The following is a 23,498-nucleotide window of genomic DNA, read 5'->3' on the forward strand; positions in this document are numbered from 1 at the left end:
ACCATTTTTAAAAAACTAATTAACAAGCTTTTAAGCTGTTAACAAGGCAATTGACCTGAAGAATACATTGCCCATGCCATAATACGTTGTGCATGGGAAACCTGGTCAGTGGAAGTTATGTTTTTTATCAGGAAGTGTTGCAAAGGTGGTATAAGGGCTATAAACGGAACTGTGGCTGACTTTATTGAACAGGGCTGGGAGACTTTGCTATTGGTGTTCATTTTCTATTTGATTACATTTCAAACTGCAATAGGGCATTTCCTCGGGGAGGGGGATGAACAAGAAGTGCTGCAAACATTGAACACAATAACATTACGACTGGACATCAGCGTCCCCAATGGGAATCATATATTCTGTTGGCGGTTCCTCCTCCAGTGAGGAGGAGAGGAGAAGAAGGAAGAGAATAACTGGCCAGGGACAGGTGCACCCCGTGGTACAGGAAGCTGAGCAACCTGCTGCTGAGCAAGGGTCTGTGGATGTGGGGCAACAGCAGCAGACAGACAGACGGAGAATAAGGCATTATATTGCCAATGGAGTATCCCAGCCCAGGCTGACTAACCTACAAATATCAGAGCTCCAGTGCCTGAGAAGACGCTGTCTGTCCAGGGAGACAGTAACATCAATCTCTGACATGCTGGCTGGTGAGATATCGTCAAATTGCGTAGGTGGACACCCAATGCCTGTGACCTTAAAGTGGTGCCCACATGTGCGTGCATGGAGGTCTCCATGGGAAGGTTGGCAAACACTATGAAGATAAAAACAAAAAACTTCTCCACCGATGCAGCCAGACCTGCTGAGTTTTTCCAGGTTATTCTGTTTTTGTTTTGGATTTCCAGCATCCGCAGTAGTTTTTTGTTTTTATTGAAGGGTCATGAGGACTCAAAACGTCAACTCTTTTCTTCTCCACCGATGCTGCCAGACCTGCTGAGTTTTTCCAGGTAATTCTGTTTTTGTTAAACACTATGGAGACCCCAGTCTAGCAGAACATGGAGATGTGCGCAGACCTACACTCCATTGCTGTAGCCATGGGTGAGTTCCTACAGTGGCAATACAAGAGGGAAAAAGGGCACCTTGATGTCCATCCAGGTGCCTCTTCCCCTCAAGGAGTCAGGCCAGGGTCCTCAGGCACCCGAAGGTAGGAGGAATGGCAGCTGGACACCCCTGGATCATCCTTCCAAGAATCTCAGAGGCTGTCCACTCCCTCCGAGTTCCCTTTGTCTATGACTCCCTTAACCTCGACCTCTGTCACCTCAGAGGGAGCAGCTGACCCACAGGAGGACAGCCAAAGCAAGCTGGGGCCAAGAAGGCCTTGGCTCTCGAGAGGACGCACGCCGAAGTCATCAGAGGCAACAGGGTGAACCATTGCACAGACTGTCTCTACCCCTGCTGTATCTTTGCAGCACCTAGAAGAAGTGGTAGGCCTAGAAAAGTTAAGAAATTCTGGTCACAAGTGGTTGTATGGGTGAACACGTTTTGACACTTCATAATCTGAAAATATCTTTTTCACTGAATATTGTGTAATGTGGTCTATCAGCTTCATTGACAAGCTTCACTCGTAGTTCAGCTGCATGCAGCCAGACTACGAGTGATTCTAGAGGGAGACGTGTGTGTGGCAGGGCCTTTTCGAGCTTCATGCAAGCATTCTCCCATGGATCATCACATCACATTCATCTTACTGTATAATCTTTTTCAATGCTGCCTGCTGGGGTTCTCTTTCAGTTGTCCATCTGAGCTGACCTGCATCTCCGCCCACCCACTGATCACACTCCCATGCAGCACCTGTCCAACACGAGGCTCTGCTCACTTTTGATTTTGAAAGCCATTGTAGTTGTTAAGTTTTTGATCAGCTTCTCCATCCTTTCCCCTCCCCCAGTCACCCATGTTCTTTCCTCCATCATTGTCGACCCCCTGGCATCACCTTCCACCTCCCCACAATCACCTACCAACCAGAACCCTTTTCTTTCCAGGATGTCCAAGTGAATATACACTTTTCCTACCTTCCTGAGAACCCCACCCCCCTCCACATTGACCTCCCTTGACCTCTTCCTTCTCACCCCCCAGGATCCGTGTATCCGTGTCTTCAAGTCCCCACCAACTGCCCTTGCCGTCCCCTTTATCATTGCCAATGCACCCTCACCCTCCCACACCCTCCCTCTGCCCCCTCTCATACTCACCATTCCCTCCTACCATGCCCCACTCTCAGTTTGCTCCCCGGGAGGCAGGCACTGACTTCACGGACCCCTCCTTTGCATGTTCATCTGGACATCCCATCCCTTACTCCCTCTTCCACCCTTCCACCCTGCTTCACCCTTATTCCCTCTTCCCCCTGGACACCTTCCACCCCCCCGGGGACCTTCCTCGCTCCAAACTCCTTCCCCATTCGAAACTCCTCTCCCCCTTCGAGCTCCCTCCCTTACACCTTCCTTCCCCCCTTACACCTATCTCCCCACTTGCTGCATTCTCCCCCCGTTGCACATTCCTCCCCCCGTATTCCCCCTCCCCCCTCCCAACCTCATCCCCCCAACACCTTCGCTCACCCCCATCCAACCTCACTGCCCCTTAACGCCTTCGTTCAGCCCCCTCCAGCCCAACCTCACCCTCCCGGTATACCTTCCTCTCCCAGTCACATGCAGACCTTCCTCTCCCACCCACCCCGGTACACCTTCCTCTCCCACTCAAAGCCAGATGTTCCTCTCCCTGTCTCGCCAATCTTCTGCAGCAGGCCATGGCCAAGAGCATGATGTTCTGAAGCAGACCTGAGACATCAACAGAGAACTCCCACCTTCCATGAGCTGCTTCACAGCAGATCCCTATCCATGAGAATCTACCCAGCATGCAATGCATGTGTTCCTCCAGGGTCCGGTAGCCCTAGGGTTCCAGCATCTTTTTCTCCTTGGATGTCTGCGATCTGAGCAAGGCCCTTATGGTAAGTTCCAATTTCTGCACGTCATACTTGCCTAGACATGTTCTGGGCCGACGTGTTTTCCCACCAGTGTAACAGAAAATCTGGCGTGGAGGGACGACTCTGGTCAGGGATGAAAATCAGGTTCACGCCAGCCTCCAGTGGGATTCACATTCTGCCATGGCGGACACCACCGAATGATCCCGCTGTGCTTTCATGCTGGCGTTAAACAGATTTTTGGCCTTGTCGCCATATTCCCACCCGCCATGACACCCGACGCCAAAGGGGCCGGAAAATTCCGGCCAACATCATTTGAGGTGAGTCCAGAGAGACATGCTTCCTCAAAGCACACACTAGCACCATTGGGAGAAGATTGCCAGTGTCTGAACCTGAGTGCCTTCAATATAGAGACACCTCTTCCTCTCCGAATTCTGCAAGCCTCCAAAGTGAAAAGCCATCAGTGCTACTTTTCTGACAGCCTTCCCAGTTTCCAACACCCTATCTACCTCCCACCCCAAACCCTTCAGCAATTTTTGTAGGAATTATAGATATGCACCCTTGGAATTTCACCACCCCAGGGTCATCCTCCAACCTCTCATCCACCAGTGGCTCTGGTCCAATCGTTGACTCACCGCTCAACTACCCTCCCCTGGCTTCTTGTCCTTGAAACATCACTCCGTCACACATCCACCGACTGATGAAAACCCACAAGCTGGTTGAATCATCCATGCTGCACCTCACTTAGCACTCCATGATGACCTGTTCAACCCACTCACTGCCCACCTTCCATATCAGTGCCCCATATGGAGCACCGTTCCTGAGCAAGATCTATCAGCAGACATCCTCTAGATCAAGGAATGGGAAACATGAAAGGTCACTAACAAGTTCCTTGTGACAAATCCTACCTGTCAAATGGCAGGCTTTGAACTGCTACGGTGAGAATGCTCCTTACTAAATAGGTTCAGAACAGGCCAGGGCTCATGTGCAGCCAACCTCCACGGTTGTGACCTCAGTACAAATCCCTCACGCGCTTGTGGAAAAGCACAAACCATGCTGCGCATAACTGAGGCATGTCCCCTCCACAGACTAAGTGATAGACTAATCACCTTAAACTCAGAAAATGAGGAAGCTATTGCTTGGCTTTGGGGATTAGCATTCGCTAAATAAATCATTGGCTACTGTCATGATGATAGTGGATTGTGCATGTGTAAACTTGAGTATTAGATACTATGCTGTACTGGGATAATATACTGTATGGTACACGCTGTAATATATATGGGGTCACCTGACCTGAGGGGAACGGTGCTGAAGTTCAGATAGCACATGTTAGCGAGCAGCCAGCATGACAGATTAATTGATGTTGTTCTTGCAGTTAAATCTGTGACTTTGAGTGTTGTTCTTTCAGCTTGAGAGGTGACAGCTGCCTGCTCAAAGAGAAGGTAAGTGGGTAGGATTGGTGGTGGAGTGGTGGGTTGAGGGGGTCGGGCTCTCAGCTGGGGAGGAGTCAGGTGGTCAGTGGAGTGGGTCTGTTGGTCAGTGGGATGTCAGATGGTCTGTGTGGGAGGTCAAGCAGTCAGTGGCAGGTATGAGTAATTGGGTGGGGGGGGGGAGGGGGGGGTGGTTGTAGGATGGGCCAGAGTGGTTGGGAGGTCAGTGGGAGGAGCTGGGTTGTCAGTGAGGGGTTCAGGTGACCAGTCAGGGGGTATTGGGGGGGTGTAGTCAAGAGGTCAGGAGGGTAGTCAGGGTGGAGAGAGGGTCATAGGGGATTCAGGAAGGTAGTCAGGTGGTTGCGATGGTAGTCGGGGGGGTGGGGTGGGTAGTTGGTGAGGTAGTTGGAGGTCAGGGTTTGTTGGGGGTGGGGGTAGTTGGGCATCGGGAGGGTAGTCGGAAGGGGGCAAGGGGGGCTGTTTGGGGGCTGAGGGGGTACAGTCAGGGGTCCTGTGGGGGTTCTGGGGGGGTCAGTATCATAGTTACCCAGGAGTTAGAAGTGAGGCTAAAAGGGGTTAGAAGTTTAGTTCTTCTAACTTTTCCTGGGTAACTATTCTGCTACACCAGTTGGAACAACCTGAAATCTCTGAGTTAAATTGGAGTATCGGATTGTTCCCAGTGCGGGGTAATTGTCCATTGGAAGTTTAAACTTCCCAGGCAATTCTCGTGCAGCCCTTGCCTGGGGACTTCTGGAGGGTGTCCCCCATCGTACCTTCTAGGGTAGCTCCCAGGTACTACCCTCCGGAGATAGGAAATTATGAGCCAATAAGTCTTACTTTGGAGAGTTTTTTACATTGACAAGCTTCCTTGATTCACAGAAAATTTAAATGCTGCATTTTATGTTTGGTCGGTAAACCTTGTTGCTGTTTGGGCTGAAACTATAATGACACCCTCCAACAATGAACCTTTCTGACACTAAGATGCACACACTTTGGACTTCATGAAACTCTCAGGACAAGTATGGTGCCAAAGAGCAGCTGAAAACCTGACTGTTAGTAATATTAATTACTATATACTAAACCTGAAGTTTAATGATGGATGAGATCCCAAAAATAAACCATTCAGGCGTACTGATAGTTTCTCATTTCCCATGGAAATAAAATCAAAAACGTTTTACAAGTTATTGCAGTTAATAAGATTTGTGTTTAACATTATTGCACTTGCAATTCAAAAACTAATAAACTCTTGATATGCAGGGTGCATTGGCAATGTTATTCCTAATAAGTTATTTTTATTAGGATATCTTATTTATCTGATTCATGGCTGCCTCATGTGGGAAGATATCTGGCCTCTGCTTAGCTCCCTCCAACTTTCTCTCTCCTTCCCTTACAGCAACTTAAACGAGATCAACAACCCAAAAATGTAGGAGCTTGAATCTGTTTGTCCCAGCAGTGCTCTGTGTTATCAAATCACCTTCCCAGCAGTGCTTTTAATTGCACCACATGACCTGATTTCTTAATTGTTTCCTAGATATTAGATTTCTCATTTTTCTCTTTCATGTGGCACCAAGACACAATAACATGTATTAATACAAGTGGATTTATCCAAAGCATTAAACAATGTTGCACCTTCCAAAATCTAGATATCCCAGCTTTTTGTTATTACTTCAGTCATTTAACCTTCTATTTAAATAGTACTGGGTTAATAAGGACTGGTGTACAAACATAAGAAATATTTCAAGGTGCACGGATCACAGAATCACAGAATTGTTATGGTGTAGAAGGAGGCCATTCGGCCCATCGTGTCTGCAACGGCTATCTGAGCATTTTAATTTAGTGCCAATCTCCTGCCTATTCCCCATAACCCTGCACATTGTTTCTATTTAGATAATCATCCAATGTCCTCCTGAATGCTTCAATTGAACCTGCCTCCAGTACAGTTCCAGTCAGTGCATTCCAAACCCTAAATGCTTTCTGTGTGAAAAAGTTTTTTCTCTCCTTGCTTCTTTTGCAAAACACTTTAAAACTGTGCCCTCTGGTTCTCGATCTGTTTACGAGTGGGAACAGTTTCTCCCTATCTACTCTGTCCAGACTACCTCATGATTTTGAAAACTTCCATCAAGCCTCCTCTCAGCCTTTTCCTCTCCAAGGAAAACGATCCCAACTTCTCCAATCTTTCCTCATAACTGAAGTGTCTCATCCCTGGAACCATTCCCGTAAACCTCTTCTGCACTCTCTCCCATGCGTTCACATCCTTCCTATTGTGTGGCGCTCAGAACTGTACACAATACTCCAGCTGAGGTCTAACTAGTGTCTTATATAAGTTCATCATAGCCTCCCTGCTCAGTTGTTAAACTGGCTAGTCTGTAATTGCAGGGCAGATCTTCATAACCTTTTTTGAACAAGGGCATAATGTTTGCAATTCTCCAGTCCTCCAGCACCTCCCCCGAATCCAGGGAACATTGAAAGATTATTGCCAGTGCCTCAGCAATTTCTACTCTAATTCCTTCAATATTCTTGGATGCATCTCATCTGGTCCCAGTGTCTTATGAACATTAAGCACCGACAGCTTATCCAATATCTCCTCCTTATCAATTTTAAACCCTTCTAGTGGCTGAGCTTCATAGGTAAAGACAGATGCAAAGTATTCATTCACCCAACAATTTATTAAAAAGTAGAATGATGTGTGTAACTGTGTAAGAGAAAACAACAAACTTTTGTATTTCTCTGATACAAAATGCTGGAGATGAAGGATTTCACATTTCATGAGCCCAGAGGTGAATGATCTATGTTAGCTCACTCAGTAGTTTATGTTTTGTCAACCAATGTCTTAGTTATACAGCAGCTCATTTTTGAATTAAATCAGCTACCTAGATATATATTTGAACCAAGTTGTGTGACAGCTGATTGGCACCTTGCCATGCCAGTTGAATTTTAACTGAATTGAATTTCAAATATTGTGTTCTTGCCTGGTCCATTGTTTATATCAGAGGTTGTTATGGTAGCTGTTCATTGTTCAAGTATGTCCAAGCTTTAAATGATTTCACTCACTTTTGTGGGTCTGCTTATGACTGAAGATTCTGATGCAAGATTGGCATGGACATCCACAGAACTGACAGTTGTCATTGTTGGCGCTTGGGGGAACTTCAGCGGCTGCACCACCTCTGGCCTTCCTCTGGGCATGTAGCATGTTGCAAGTTTGGCATAGATTGTCCTCGAAACATACTGAAACAAATTTTCGTGCTTGCCTTCTTGTGGACCAGTTGGGTGCAGTGTTTTCCTAGGAGAGGTGCTATACAATGCAAAATTTGTAAGGCTCTTTTTTAGAGTTTCCTTATATCATTTCATTTGTACTGACCACTTTGATGTTGTTTGCCTGAGACAGTTTCCAATGGAAGATCTGCTTGGGGATTCTGTAATCATCCAGACAGATGCAATGGCCTAGCTACCTAAGATGAATTTTCTGGAGGGTGGTCTAATCCTCAAAGGACAAGTAACTTGTTTTTATTTACTGTGTTGGGGCTAGACAGGCTGGCCCTGGTGGTTGGAGGGGCTAGCCGGAGCCATGGTGGCGGCCAAAGCCACCAGGGAGTCCCCTCTGTGGGCCATGGAGCGGCGACTAAAGAAGGTCCCCTGTCTCCTGGGGCCTGCTGGGAGGCCGCTGTGATTTACATGGCAGTGTCGCCATGCAACTGGGGCTCATCCCGATGCCAGCAGCAGGAAGTGGCCATTAATTGGCCAGTTAGTTTGTTTAATTGGCTGGGCCACTGTCATTCCCTCCGTTCCCTCCTGTGGTGTCAGGAAGACACTGTGCTCCCTTCCTGACACTATTTTGAGAGGCTTCCCACCTCCCAGATTGTCTCCAGGGGCCTGCTAAAATCCAGCCCAAAATTCCAGCTGAGGCCCGTTTTATAAAGGTTTAGCATAACCTCCTTGATTCTGTATCTAATGTCTCCATTAGTAAGGCCAAGGACCTTGTCTGTTTCTTGAAACAGTTTACCAACTTGGTACTGCCACCTTCAAAGATTTATGCAGGCAAACCTCCAGGTCTCTCTGTCCCTGCATCATATTTAAAATTATTGTAGTTAATGTTATTGGGATAGCGCTGGAAAATGGTGTTGAAGTAGGAGATCAGCCATGATCTCATTGAATGGCAGAGTGGGCTCGAAGAGCTGAATAACCTACTCCTGCTCTTATTTCTCATGTTCTTATTGTACCATTTTGCTTATGTTTCCTCTCCTCATTCTTCTTTCCAAAATGTATCATTTCATATTTCTGTTGCTAATTTTCATCTGCCATGTTTCTGCCCATTTCACCAGTCTGTCTATAACCTCCTGAAATTTGTTACTACCCTCTTCCCTCCGCCCCACCCACCATCCAGCGGGCCAATCCGAGTAAATGAACAAGAAGTGAAACCAGTGGCAAATGCTAAAACATCCTGGCTTTGAAAATCCAATCTCCTCTCCTCTTCAATCTCCTCTCCAACACTGAAGCAGCTGTAACTTGAGGTCAACTCATTTGCATACCCATTGGCTTTGGTTGAGCTCAACCACACTGTAGCATGGGAAAACTGTACTCTGGGGCAAGGAAACTTGGTGCAGAATTTTACCAGAACTTTGAACGGCTGAAGATTTCATCTAGCTTGGAGAGCAGCCACATGTATTAAACATTTTGGTTGATGGAGTTCACCAATTGGATAGCTTTTTCAAAGAGTTTGCACAGGTACCACGGGCTGAATGGCCTCCTGTGTTGTAAGATTCTATGATTCAATGGAGGAAAAATTGTGTTGAGTGAATAAGCTATGCCCATTCGTTGTGATACAGACAGCACGTAAACTTAGTGCTCCCAGCTCACTATGATAGTAACTTGCAGTCTAGCAGTAGACAAGTTGCTGAGTGGCTCTATGCCTCGAGGCCCAAGAATATGCAAGGCTGACCCCACTTAAAGCTAGCCTGCACTACTTATAGGCAGCCTGTACCTCTTAAATAGGAGGTACATACTTATTGCAGCAGGTGCTGGAAGTGTCTGCGGAAGAGTGTCTGAACAGGATGACAGTGCAAACGGTACAACAGAGAGAGAGTGCTCCAAGATTCTCTGAAGCAACACTGGAGACCTTGGTGCAGGAGGTGGACAGGATAAGAGAGGTCCTCCACCCATAGGGAGCCATGAGGACCTCCAAACAGACTGGAGAAGGTAGTAGGAGTAGATCGCCATCGCCATCAGTGCAACCAGTCTAGTCCTGAGGATCAGGAAGCAGCGCAGGAAGAAGTTTAATAAAGTCACTCAAGTGATTCAAGTCAGTGACTGCACCTTCAAATGCCATACCCTTAAAAAAAGCTACTAGCCCCACACACTTCCCCATTCACCACCCCACTTCACTCAACTACCAACATTCTCTACCAAGCACAACTCATACCGAACCATACCTCACACACCCTCACACCCTCAACCTTGCTGCAAGCCTCACACCAACATCCAAATTGCACACACTGCCAACTATTCCACAATGACACATAACCCAAACAAATTGCACCACATTCACTGACCCACTTCTTTCTGTCTTGCAGGACAAAGTGGCACATAACTGCAGGTGACAGCATCTAACTAGCAGGGGTCAGGCAAGGTTGCATGCCCACTCCCCACCACGGAGGAAACAGCGCTGGCCATCATTGGAGCAGACGCAACTGATGTCTTGGCCAGCAACAGAACTGAAACCATGAAGTTTATGGTATGATCCTACCTAATCCATGTTCTCACATTCCACTTTCCCGTCATCCAGCAGTATCCTCTTATATAGCTGCAGATGGTGTAACCACACACTTCCTGCTTTTCCCCTTTTCTTCACTGCGACCTTACCCTTGCAACCGTCTCCTTTCAGATACCAAGGCACTATCACCTGGTCAAGCACTGGTGCAAGAGCATGAAGTCCAAAAGGAGCAGGAAAGTGATGATGAAGGAACACCATCGCTCAAATTCGCATTCACAGCCACCAGCTCAGATACTGGTACTGCGCAAACATTAGAGGGTAACATAGAGACAGGATCTCCGAGTGGAGAGTAGTTGAGCACGAGTGGGCTGAAGTCAGAACAGAGGAAAAGGGTAGCATAAATGCCAGGTCACCAGAGGATAAGGTAACACAAATTCTGCAGGGGGCTCAGATGAGAACTTCAGTGGTATAGTGTATGTGAAAAGACTAATGGAAATGCACAATGATGCTTGGTGCTTTTACGGGTCTGGTAGAAAGCCTTTCATTGTCAAGAAGCATAGAGGAGTCAAGTACCAAATTCATGCAGGGCTTTGCATAAAGCTTGGATCCATTATTAGAGGAGCGCAGATATCTGGAAGGGTTATAGAGCTGGATGAGATTACAGATATAGGGAGGTACAAGGCCATCTAGGGATTTGACAACATGGATGAAAATTTTAAAGTTAAGGCATTGCTTGACCAGGAACCCATGCAGGTAAGCGAGCACAGGGCCAGGGAGAGAAATCATGCCTCGGTGCTTCTCCTGTTTCCGGGCACCTTATTCCTCCATCCCCCTAACCCCACTTTAAACCTCCCCCTTAATCATGCATGATAGTTTTTCCCCTTTCAAGATTCACCAATCAATTCATCAAACAATCACAGAAAAGTCCTAGTAAAATGATGAGGCCCACTATTGGCATCTGGTTACAAATATCATCCAATATATATGTAGCATGGGACATTAATACTCAGAGCAGCAATGATATAATGCAGTGTTAGTTTGTGTGTGCCCTATATGTGACCCCACCATATATTAAACAAACCAGAGAGTACAAATTTTACTTTAACAGCATCATGCAATATTGTTAACTTGACAGGAAAATATCTCATTAGTTATTTATAACATTGTGCAGACGATGACAATGATTTTGGTGACTGCCTCAACCCTTATTAACATGTTCTGCACATTTAACCATATGGACACAGTGGCAGTAAATTCATATTTGGGGGAAAGATTCAATACTTGCAACCCAGATAAACTGCACAAGATCTTTTCCATTCTGTAGAAGCAGAAGACTTTCTCCTTCCTGGGTGCATGATATTATTCAATATAATTATTTTATACAAGGGGTGTAATTGGATTCTATTTTATCAGTAATTTCACAGGATAGAGAGATCAAATGTCTCCTGAGCAACAATATGAACAACATAGGCCTTCACTGTCAGTGAGAAGCATTGGAGCCCTCAGGTGCCTCTGCAACACAACATTTAAGGGGCCAGAGGACAAAGACTGAATGGTTCACAATTGTATCTGTGTTTTTTTGATCAGCAAGTCTTAAGGCTCTGCTGATTGCTGCTTCTCACTACAATATATTTTCTATATCTACTTTGCAACACAGCTTTATTACAATATTTCAATCCCTCAGAAAACCAATAAAAAGCACCAAGGTAGAGTGGGATAATAGGTAAGTAGACAAAAAGACAGGATTGGAATGGAAAAGACTCTTGGGAATCATGTGCAGTATAAAACAGGTTTCTGATTCACTGTGAGGCATTACCCACTTCTGACCTGGCAATTTCACCACACAAATCATGCTCACAGTAAACTTTCATTAGCAACAAAATAAACAGAATTCCAGCCATGATTCTACCCTGTATTCGCAAGATTAGTATGGATGACAAAGCCATCTAACCCAGTTCATCTCACCCATCCCAGAATGACATATGAACATACGTATTATGAGCAGCAATAGGCCATTTGGCCCCTCAAGCCTGCTCCACCATTGATAAAATTGCTTACATTATACCAGTGATTACAACTCAAAAGTACTTAATTGGCTGTAAAGCAATTTGGGACATCATGAAAGGTGCTGCATAAATGTAGGCTTTGTCTTTCTTTCATTACACCTGCATGCAGTAGGCAGAGTGACTGTAAAGCCTAACAAAACTATATCAATCTCAGTTTGAAATTTCCAATTGATCGAGCCTTAATAGCTTTTTGGGGAAGAGAGTTATAGACTTTCACTACCTGTTGTGCGAACAAGTGCTTCCTGACATCACCCTTGTACAGCCTAGCTCTAATTTTAATGTTATGCTGCCTTGTTTTTGACTCTCCCACCAGAAAAAATAGTTTCTATCTTCTTTATCAATTGCTTGAATCATCTTAAACACCTCAAGTAGATCACCCTTCATCTTTGACATTCAATGAAATGCAAGCCTAGTCTGTACAATGTGTCCTCATAATTTAATCATTTTAGTCCCAGTATCATTTTGTGGATCTGCACTGCTCTCATCCAAGGTCAATATATCCTTCTGAGGTGTATTGCCCAGAAATGAACACTGTATTCCACAGCTGGGCTAACCAGAGTTCATTAGAACTGTAACATCAGGGCACTGATCCATTACAAGGAACAGACCTTTCAATGGCTGGGAGACGTTCTGCTCTACTCATGGAAGACGATAAGATCAACAGAACAGTGCAGGCAGCAAGTTGGTAGGTGCAGATCTGCACAGTCGTCACTACACTCCTGTAAAGCAACACAGAACTAGAAGCCTCCATCTCCTGCTAAGTATATTAAATCCAAAGAGCATTATTGGCCCCCTTTCTTGGAGATCCAGCCACAGTAACAGAGGAGGTGGTAGGGTAAGACACGGAGATAATGAAGAGAAAATAATTGATAATGATAAGGAAGAAGGGGGAGAAGAGCCCAGAAATTGTTTCCTTACTGACTGTGATGAAGACAATGACGTTGATGATGATGAGGAGGAGGAATAGGACACTAAGAAAAGATCACTCAGAGTTCCAGGAACCACATCAGGCCCGATATTCTTCATAACCCCTTCATTGTGACCAATGACAACACTTACTTTCTTATTCCCGCACACCAGCTAGGAAACTGTCACCCAATGAGGAATTTGATAGTGTAATGCAGATATAGCTTGGGTGATTCACAGAGCACAAAAGTCAGAGAGTTAGAGGTGGCTGAGGATCTCCACTTTTCCTGCAGAGGCTGCAGTTTAATTTGCTGCAATCAAAGTGGACTAAATAAGAATATCTTTTGGGTTCTAATGTCCCTTGTAGATTTTCAGAAGTAACAGCAGCCATTGAAAGGACAGGGAATGCAGCTGCAATTTTACTGCACAAGCTATGTGCATATCTGCCTTTACCCCAAGAGTCACAATTATTGACTCAGTTGGCGCTTCCTGAACATATGAGAGGACACTTGCCTTTGATGCCTTTGGCCCACAATGAAAGCTGCCAAATGGCTATGCCATCTTTCAGCATCAGATGACAGGCGACATGCCAGATCAGTCAGCTGCCACAAATACATCTAGTTGAAACAGCTGTGCTTTTGAATGGTTATCATTCTCTGGGAAGGTGATGCTAACTGAAGAGGACAGAGAAGGTTTTTTCTAATTGAGGCAAGATTCCCAAGAGTTCAGTGCATCCTATGATTATATGTATCATGTATCTATATACAGTACTGTATATTGACACTGACAGGCAGGGTTCATCTTTTAGGCAGTTAACTGCCCTGGAGTATTGGATGGTGCAACCTTCCTCGCATTCACCTCATTAGAGCGGCACCTCCAATTTGCCAGCAATCAAACATTGGATCTGTGCCACTGTTATTTGCTCATGGATTCTGCTTCATGCCCCATTTTTGCAAGGGATACCTTCCCTATGATTAAGTGATTGAACACCTCACCACTACTTTATTACTACCAAATTGGGTTAGGTGTTATGGGACAGAAATTTGATCACACTGTGTCTGTTTTGTGCGTGATTTTTGGTATCCTCTGTTCCAACTATATGCAATACCATTTTAGGTCAAGCAATATTCAGACAGCTCTGGTGGCCATCTAAAACAGGTTTTAGACATCTTTCAAATATTATTGAAGGACAAAAGTTTGAATCAGGACCTCTCCCAGAAAATGATTAGAAAAGAGAGAAGCATGTGCTGTGCACACTCCACTCAGTTTTTCATAGAATCTTATAGCACAGAAGGAGGTTGTTCGGCACACCATGCCTGTGACTTGCCAATTAGCCCTACTCACATACTCTTTCCCATAGCCATGCATGGGTTCTTCAGCAGCTTAATCAACAATGCTCATTTTCTTTTAAACTTACTTTCAAGTAGAGCCAGGTAGAGTAGAAGCGATCCTCCTAGTTCCACAGCTCTGGTACAAACTGCGGCCGCTCCACACTAAACCCCCAATCCCCTTTTATTCTCTTCGAGACCCTCCCAAGACTTAATTCAGGGCTGCTGCTGGTGAGGCAAACAGCTCAAATTGGTTCTTCTCAAATCAGCAAACTGCCTCTGGATGCTCAATTGGATTTCTGTAGGTTTCTGGAAATATGCTACTGATGTCGATGCCAAATCTCAGCCCATCTTCAGGCTTCTGGTGCGTACCTCCATTCTGCACCTGAAAACAGGTGGAAAAGACTTCCTAGCATAATGCCTTTGTTAAAGTACCAGGCAGAGAACTGTCACAAATGGTTGTAATTTGTGTTTTCACAGGTTATTTCAATGTTAGGATTTCGACATTTTATCGGCTGCACACAGTCCTAGGTTGGTCCTACATCATGTACAAGTCAGGTAAGACCCTCCCTGCTCTTTCCAAACAATATGTATATTGGGGACAGTAGAGTAGTGGTAATATTACTGGACTAGTAGTCTAGAGACTTGGACTAATACTCTGGAGACAAAAGTTCAAATCCCAACATAGAGAATTTAAATTCAATTGATAAAGCTGAAGTAAAATGATAGTCTCATTTATAATGATCATGGAACTATTGGATTGTTATAAAAACCCATCTGGTTCATTAATACCCTTTAGTGGAAGGAATCTGTCATTCTCACCTGGTCTGGTGCTCACATTACCCCAGATCTATATCAATGTGGTTGACTGTTAACCACCCCCTGAAATGGTGTAGCAAGTCCCTCAGTTGTACCAAACTGCAACAGAAAGCATTGTGGGTGTTTCTACACCATATGGACTGCAGCTGCTCACCTCCACCACCTTCTCAAGTGCAATAAATGCTGGCCTTGTCAGTGATGCTCATGTTTCAAGAATGAATTTGAAAAAGTCTTAATATCAATTTCAGAAGAACTTTCACAAATACACCAGTATGACCTTCTTTGTGTTTGGCATTTTTTTGGCCTCTGACCGAGACTCCCAATTTAAGTAGCAATTGTGTTGCATTATAAGGAGTTTGTACTCTGCACTTTATTGATGAAGGCTCAGAACTGAGGCAAATTATGTGGGATCCTTAGAACTGGCAGAAAAAGAAGACTTTCATTCCATTATTCTGGACTGGATTGAAACCGTATTGTAGTGCTAAAAATACAACATCCTAATCCCTTGCATCACCCAATGGCTCAGACTATGTAGTAAATTTTCATTAATGCTCCCGGCATGGAACTTTATGCATTCATCCCCCCATGAGGTCCACCCAGATGGAAAATTATCGGGAGCAAAAATTTGATTTTCCAACATATGGTCTCAGCATGCCTGCCCTAAAAGCACTAAATACAGAAATTATGTTTTAAGCCAGGTAATATTCTTATTTTTTAATTGTGCATCAAAATACTGATTTTGTGGATTTTGGTCTTCAGCTTATTAGTAAGCCCTTTGTAACTGAAATTGTCTACTTGTCATCTCCTTCCACCAAATGTAATGTACTGAGGACTAAACAGTGACCCCATTATTCAAAATGGTAGCAGTAAATGAATAATGGATTGTACCAGAAATAAAGCATTTTCAGAATAATCCCTGATACAGTGTTATAAAATTAAAGGTTTTCTGTATCATATTTCTTTTTAAACCTGCAATACCGTGATCATCATTGAAAATATACGTGCTCAACTCTGAACATATACTTAGGATCCTGGTGGGAATTCTGTGCTGTAAAATTTTATGATTACAACTCAAAAGCCAGGTAATGCCTTGTTTGTGGAAATGTGCAGAATATGAAAATAATTGAGAGGGTCATTTGCCTGGTTATCACCTGAAACATCTCAGTAGCTCTGCGTATATTGAATTTTTTAATATAAATGTCAGGTCTGTGGTCTTTTACAGAGGATCAATGTGTTGTCATCAACAATTGCAAATAACTGAAGGAAATTAATTCCAATGGGCCTTTGATCTATTTTACGGCACTAGTAATTTCTAATGCAGTGGTGCATTCCAGTTCTGGTTATGAACACATACATGGATAACAGAGGGAATTCTGCCAGCAGAATTTGAAAGAGAAAACATGTACACTAGTGGAGTGTAGGAAGCATTCCATTTCTGAGGGTAACCTGGTTAGAACCTGCTGGTGATCAACTATTTACTGCCAGTTTGATCCATTATTTGCTCAAAATGCAAAATGTGATCTTGATTGCTTTTGTGAAAGATATCCTAGATGTATCATTGGTGAGGGGAGAAGGGTAAGGCTAGTTTTTTTAGTTGCAACAGCAGAGCTGGAGCATAACAGGAGGCTGCAGGTGAGAAGGGACTGTAAATGCTCACAGATGGAGCAGAGGAGGCCATACAGGGTAAAAAATAGGATGTTGCAGAGACAGTTCCAAGAAATTCAAGGTTAAGCCACAGGCTAGAAATGCTTTGGAAAATTGGAAATTGCTGCTGAACAGCACATAGAAAAGTAAATGACTGAAAAGAGCTTGGAAAGGATAAGGGGAAAAACAGGAAGTAGTTAAAAAATATTTCTAACCTTTGAAGCAGGCATGGATGTGATTTATGATTCTGAAAATATGTACTTAGTTAAAGGGCTCTAGGAATACTGGAATCATTCATAATGCACTGGAATGTTCACAAACTGATAAATAATGACTACTGTTAGGGAGTACTCTTGAAACTTGGCATAATGATAACAAAAGGCAACATATTTCTCATTGTATATTCAAAGCCACCCTTGTAACAAACTATCAACTACTACGGAATCTAGTTAACCTTTTCAACCCTGCATTTAATTCAAACTTTGTGGAGAAATCACTCAGAATTTGGTTGGGTGGGAGAAGGCTAGTATTGTCAACAGTTATTATCTTTAAATTTGTGGCATGAAACAGGGCTGTGTGGCAGATTTGTACACAGTCACAGGCTTGCACAACAAAGCTAGATACAGACAATCATATAATTTTGTTCCTCAAGGAAGTTGACAATGTTACATTAATGAACAGGACAGAAACAGGCCATTCAGCCCAACAGTGCTGTGCCATCATTTAAGCTCCATGCAAACCTCCTCCCAGCCTACTTCATCTACCCCTATTAGCATAACCTTCTATTTCTTTTTCCTTGTGTGCTTATCTAGTTTCTGCTTAATTGCATTTATGCTATTTGCATCAACTATTCCTTGTGCTAGCCTGTTCCTTATTCTTACCACTCTTTTGAATAGAACATTATAAGAATAAAAATGGCAGTGATCAGCCATCACAGCTTTGGATCAGTGATCCAGAAGACATTATGAGAATAGAATTAGGATCAAGATTGAAATTTGAATGCCACTTTCTTAGTGAAAGAACATTTTTTGAGTACATTTTGCAATCATTGCTTAAATTCAGAATCATTGTGAGCCAAACTATCACCTAGAGCTATATCGCTATCAAGCAGAGATAAAACTACCAAGTGGTAATTGATGGTCAGCAAATACCAACAAAAGGGGAATGGGAACCAATGAAATCACTTGACTTTGTAGAGGGGAAAATTGTTTAAGCTGCAATCTTGTTTTGCCAGTCACATCAGCAGGCAGATTTCGAGCATGAAAAAGACATGTATAAAATTCAGTAGTATTGAAATTGTTGATGGGATTAATTTCTATGTCTCTGAATGACTATTTTTGTTTGCAGACTTATTCATTATGTTAGCAGCTTTAAAATTTGATTTTTTTCCCCAGCCCTGAGTGAAGTTACTCATACAAGCAAGAGACTTCCACAGCTCCCTGCCTTCAGGGAGTTCTCAGTGCGCTCTCCCCCGCACATGCGCAGACTTTTGTGCTCACACTCCTCCTGCCCCCACCCCGGCAGCACTGAACCTCTCAGCACACCTTTCACGCTGGCTGGCCGTTAATTGGCCCACCTGCCGCACCCGCCCAACAACCCGAAAATCCTGCCCTTAAAGTCAAACTGCACTTCTTAAAGGCAAGGTGCATTCTGATTGTAATGGGGATGGATGTTATGAAGGAGGAATTGGAGACCAGGGAGGACCTTGAGAAATGATGCAGAAGGCCAGGGAGATTCTCAGATGCAATGCTGGTGGTCTTAGGGAGGAGGTGGGCATGAGCAGAGAGGTTCTGTCCCATCATAGGGCCAGGGGGCCCTTAAGCAAGATCGTAGGAAAGTAGTGGGAGTAGATAGTCTTTGCAGTCAATGCAAGCAGTGTATAGCCCCAACAACCTGGCCACAAGACATTTAATGATCTCACTCAATTGGTTAAATTCAGTGAAAGAACCTTTGCATGCCAATATCCACCAAATGGAGCACTACGGTGTCACACACTGCTCCATTCACCACAATATATTAATGACCTAGACCTTGGTCTACAGGGCACAATTTCAAAATTTGCAGATGATACAAAACTTGAAAATTTATTGTAAACTGTGAGGAAGATAGTGTAGGACTTCAAAAGAACATAGGTTGGTGGAATGGCAGACAAGTAGCAGATGAAATTTAATGCAGAGAAGTGTGAAGTGATTCATTTTGGTAGGAAGAACATGGAGAGACAATACAAATTAAAGGGAACAATTCTAAAGTGGGTACAGGATTAGAGGGACCAGGATGTATATGTACATGAATTATTGAAGGTGGCAAGATAGGTTGAGAGAATGGTTAATAAAGCATACAGAATCCTTGGCTTTACCAATAAGGGCATAGAGTACAAAAGCAAGCAAGCTATCCTAAACTTGTAGAGAACACTGGTTCAGCCTCACCTGGAATGTTGCATCCAGTTCTGGGCACCACACTTTAGGAATGATGTTAAGGCAGATGCAGAAAAGATTCATGAGAATGATTCCAGAAATGAAAAACTTCAGTTACGTAGATAGATTGGAGAAGTTGGGACTTTTTGCCTTGGAGAAGAGAAGGTTGAGAGGAGAAAATCATGAGGGGCCTGGGCAGTGTAGATAGGACAAAACTATTTCCATTGGTGGATGGATCAAGAATCAGAGGGCACAAATTTAAGGTAATTGACAAAAGAAGCAATGGTGACATGAGGACAAACTTTTTTCACAGCAAGTAATTAGGATCTGGAATGCTTTGCCTGAGAGTATGGGTGGAGGCAGGTTCAATCAAGTCTTTCAAAGGGGAATTGGATTATTATCTGAAAAGGAAGAATGTGCAGGGCCACAGGGAGAAGGGGGAAAGTGGCACGAGGTAAATTGCTCCTTCAGAGACCCAGCAAAGACACAATGAGCTGAATGGCCTCTTTCTGTGCTGTAACTTTCTATGATTCTATCACCACTTCATTCACCTACCAACAATCTCCATCAACCGTGCCACACACCTCACATTCATAGCCTCCCCTTACCCTCATAAACTGAGCACTGCTGAAAGCCACATATTCACATCCCACAGCTTACATACATTGTTTGAGGATGACGGCATATTTCTACCCAATTCACTTTCTCATATCCCACTCCTTGCTCAGCCCACAATCTCTTCTGATTTACAAGCTACAGATGGTATCACAAAATACTTCTTGCATTCCCCACCAACAGCCCCCCCACAACACACCATCACCACCCCCCACCTACCCTGCAAATCCCTCACCCATCCTATCTTTCTGCCTTTCTCTTTTCAGATCTACAAGAACTGCCACCTGGCCAGGCAGTGGAACAGGTAGCCCAAATCCTTGAGGAACATGACACAGATGATGAAACACTGTCAGTCGATTTCGCACTTCTAGCCAGCAGCTCAGATACTGGCACTGTGCAAACTTTAGTGGGTAGCAAAGTCAAAATCTGCACGTGGTGAGTCACTGGGCATGAGTGGGCCACAGCCAAACCAAGAGAAAGATGCCAGCTGCCCTGAGGACAAGGTTGCAAATGAGTTCTGCTACAGATGGCTCAAATAAAGACTTCGATGGAGGGACATATAAGAAAAGTCTGAGGGATGGGGATACACATCAAAACGCTTTGTGCATTGGAAGGTCTGCCAGAGAACCTGTTGTCGCTATCATGGGACATATAGAGAGGTCTGGTACCGACTTGGCACAGGCTTTTTGCACAGAGCTTGGAGCCCATCCTTTTCAGCATGATAATGATGGCAAATTCCAATGCAATGGATCCAATCGTAATGAAGCGCCTGATGGCTCAACTTCCAATGCTGCACAAGGAATAGCCACCCAACATGTCAGTGTGTCAGTGGAAACTCCGACTGAGATCATGAAATTTCAGGTTATTGCCATGGAAGCCCAGCTTGCTGCCACGCAGGCTCAGAATGTTGCCAACATGGCGACGGATATCAGTATGCGAAGGAGCTTTCAGGATCTCGCAATCCAGCAAGTGGTTCTTCAACAGGATTGCTGAGCCACCACCCCAAAGAACTGGCAGTGGCTTCATGGAGCACGATAATGCTGTCCTCTGTCAGGATGACAGCATCTGTGCTCCCTCCACTACCACCCTGCCTGTGTCATTGCTGTTACTTGACAACCAACCAGCCCAGACTGCTGCTGCCCATATTGAGGTGGTGCAATCTAAAGCCAGGTGTTCTCAGCCCTGAGCTGCTCAGGTGCATCCCATAAGACCATCAAAAATCTCCTCCACTGAAAGTCAAAAGCCTTCCACCAGTCATGCTGCAACCACAGCATAGGGGCATTCGATTAGGTATAGGCATCTAGGGAATGCACAAAGGCAATAAGTTGAACATTTTATAGAATAGTGGCTGTATGATTGATTAAATTTAATATGGAATGGTTGTTTTGTGGTTTTGTTTATTTCAAATTGTGGCCAAGATGGGCCATAACAGTGTTCAAGATAGTAAGGTGGGGGACTGTTGTTCCATGAGGATCTGGGGTTGTATTCACAGGAACTGGAGTCACACAACATGCTCAAGGACAGGAATACTGCTGTTCCAACTGCATCCTCAATTGCTGCTCTTCCTCAGGTGCTCACCAACTATCTGTGCTGTTCATTATGATCGTCAGGTTTTGGAGGATGCAGCAGACCACCACAATTTGGGTCACCCAGTCCAGTGAGTACTGGAGGGCTCCTCCAGAACAGCTGAGTTAGTGGAACAGTTTTTTCAACACCTCAATCAATTGCTCACTGATGTTTCTCATGGCAGCATGACTCTCATTATATAAATGCTGGGCATTTGTGCTTGGTTGCAGAGGGGAGTTATTTGCCGGATGTAGAGTGGATAACCCCTGTTGCCCAGCATGGTTTGTGGTGGTGGCTGAAAGATTGTTGGTAAAGCACACTGATGCAGAATGCATTATGTCTGCTGGCAGGATAGTGGACGTTCACCAACAAGATGTACTAGGGTGGTCACACACCAGCTGCACAGTTGGTGAGTGGTACCCTTTGTAGTTGTGGTACATCTTGCCATTGAGGTGCAACATCCTCAAAACCATGTGCACTCAGTCGATGGCACCCTGCACCAAGGGGAAGCCCACTATACAAATGTAGATTTAAAGCAACTTTTAGAAACCTTAACCGGAAGTTGAAGATTAATTTCTTCACCCAGAAGGTAGTGGGAGTCTGGAACTCGCTGTCCAAACTGATGGTAGGGGCAGAAACGTTAATCACATTTCAGAGACTGGTTAGCTCTTTTTTGGCTGACGACAAGTGGGTTGAATGGCCTCCTTCTGTGCCATAGAACCATAGAAAAGTTACCATGCAGAAAGAGGCCATTCAACCAATCGTGCCTGTGCCAGACAAAAAGAGAAAAAAGAAGCTAGCCGCTCATTTTAATCCCACTTTCCAGCACCTGGTCCGTAGCCTTGCAGGTTACAGCATTTCAGATTCAGATCCAGGTGCCTTTTAAATGAGTTGAGGGCTGCTGCCTCAACCATCAAATTAGGCAGTGAATTCCAGATGCCCAACACTCTCTGGGTGAAAAAGTTTTTCCTCATGTCCCCTCTAATCCTTCTACCAATCACCTTAAACCTATGCCTCCTGGTAATTTACCCCTCAGCTAGGGGAAACAAGTCTTTCCTGTCTATCCTATCTAGGTGACATGGGAAGTGCATAGGATGATGGGGTGATTAAGGAGTGAACCAAGGTCGTGGAGTGAATGATTCCCTCGGAATTCGGAAACAGGAGGTGAAGATGTGTTTGTTGGTGGCAGTTTTGGTGAATGATCATTGATCTGAAGCAGTGATTCTCGCCACAGATACTGCCTGGCCTGCTGAGGATTTCTAGCATATCGTGTTCTGATTTCAGATGTGCAGCATTTTACTTTTGTACTTGAGAAAAACCGGAGCTCTTTTCATTAGAACAAAGATGAATTGGTAAGTAGGTGAAAATAAACTTAAATCATCACTAAAGGAGTGAAAAGTGGTAAAACCAAATCTATAATTGCTTTGAAAAGGTAAGCGTATAAATATGTGAAAATAAAAAAATTAAAGGGTATATGGCAAGGGAACATAAATAAGACCAAGTAAACAGCTGTTTCAGAGACTACAAAATTCTGTGATTCTACTCTAATCTAATCTAAATGCACTGCTTGCTGTGACAAACCAGATTTAATTCCTGGTCCGTGCTGAGATAACGGATCCCAGCTGGGGAGGCATGAGTCACTACAACTTGTCTTTGTGTCCCTCATTCCCATTGACGTTTGCTTTCCAATTACTCCTAATGCACAGTGTGCAAATGTGAACAGCAGATGAGGACAAGATTGTCTTCGCTGTGATGTTTCACACCTCCCTTGCCAAATGGCCTGACAAATCTTACTATCTAGATTCATGTGAAAATGGCCTCTTGGAGGAAGGGGAGAAATGGAATAAGAAATAAGAGAAACCATGATTTGAGCTATCACAAGCACATCTAGTTCTACAACATAACTATATTTGAACCTTATAGATTTAATATAAATTAGGAGGTTTTTTTAAAACAAAGGTCCACACAGCAGTGGATACTGTTTCTGTACACTGAATACTTGTCATTTGCCAATGGGGCAATGAGATAAGCAGAATTTCCAAATTATACTTTACCATGGACTAAGTATGCTAGGAAGCTTCCTAGTGAAGTAATAATGAGCAGT

The sequence above is a fragment of the Cetorhinus maximus genome, chromosome 2, assembly GCF_964194155.1.
Source record: "Cetorhinus maximus chromosome 2, sCetMax3.hap1.1, whole genome shotgun sequence".
NCBI lineage: Eukaryota > Metazoa > Chordata > Chondrichthyes > Lamniformes > Cetorhinidae > Cetorhinus > Cetorhinus maximus.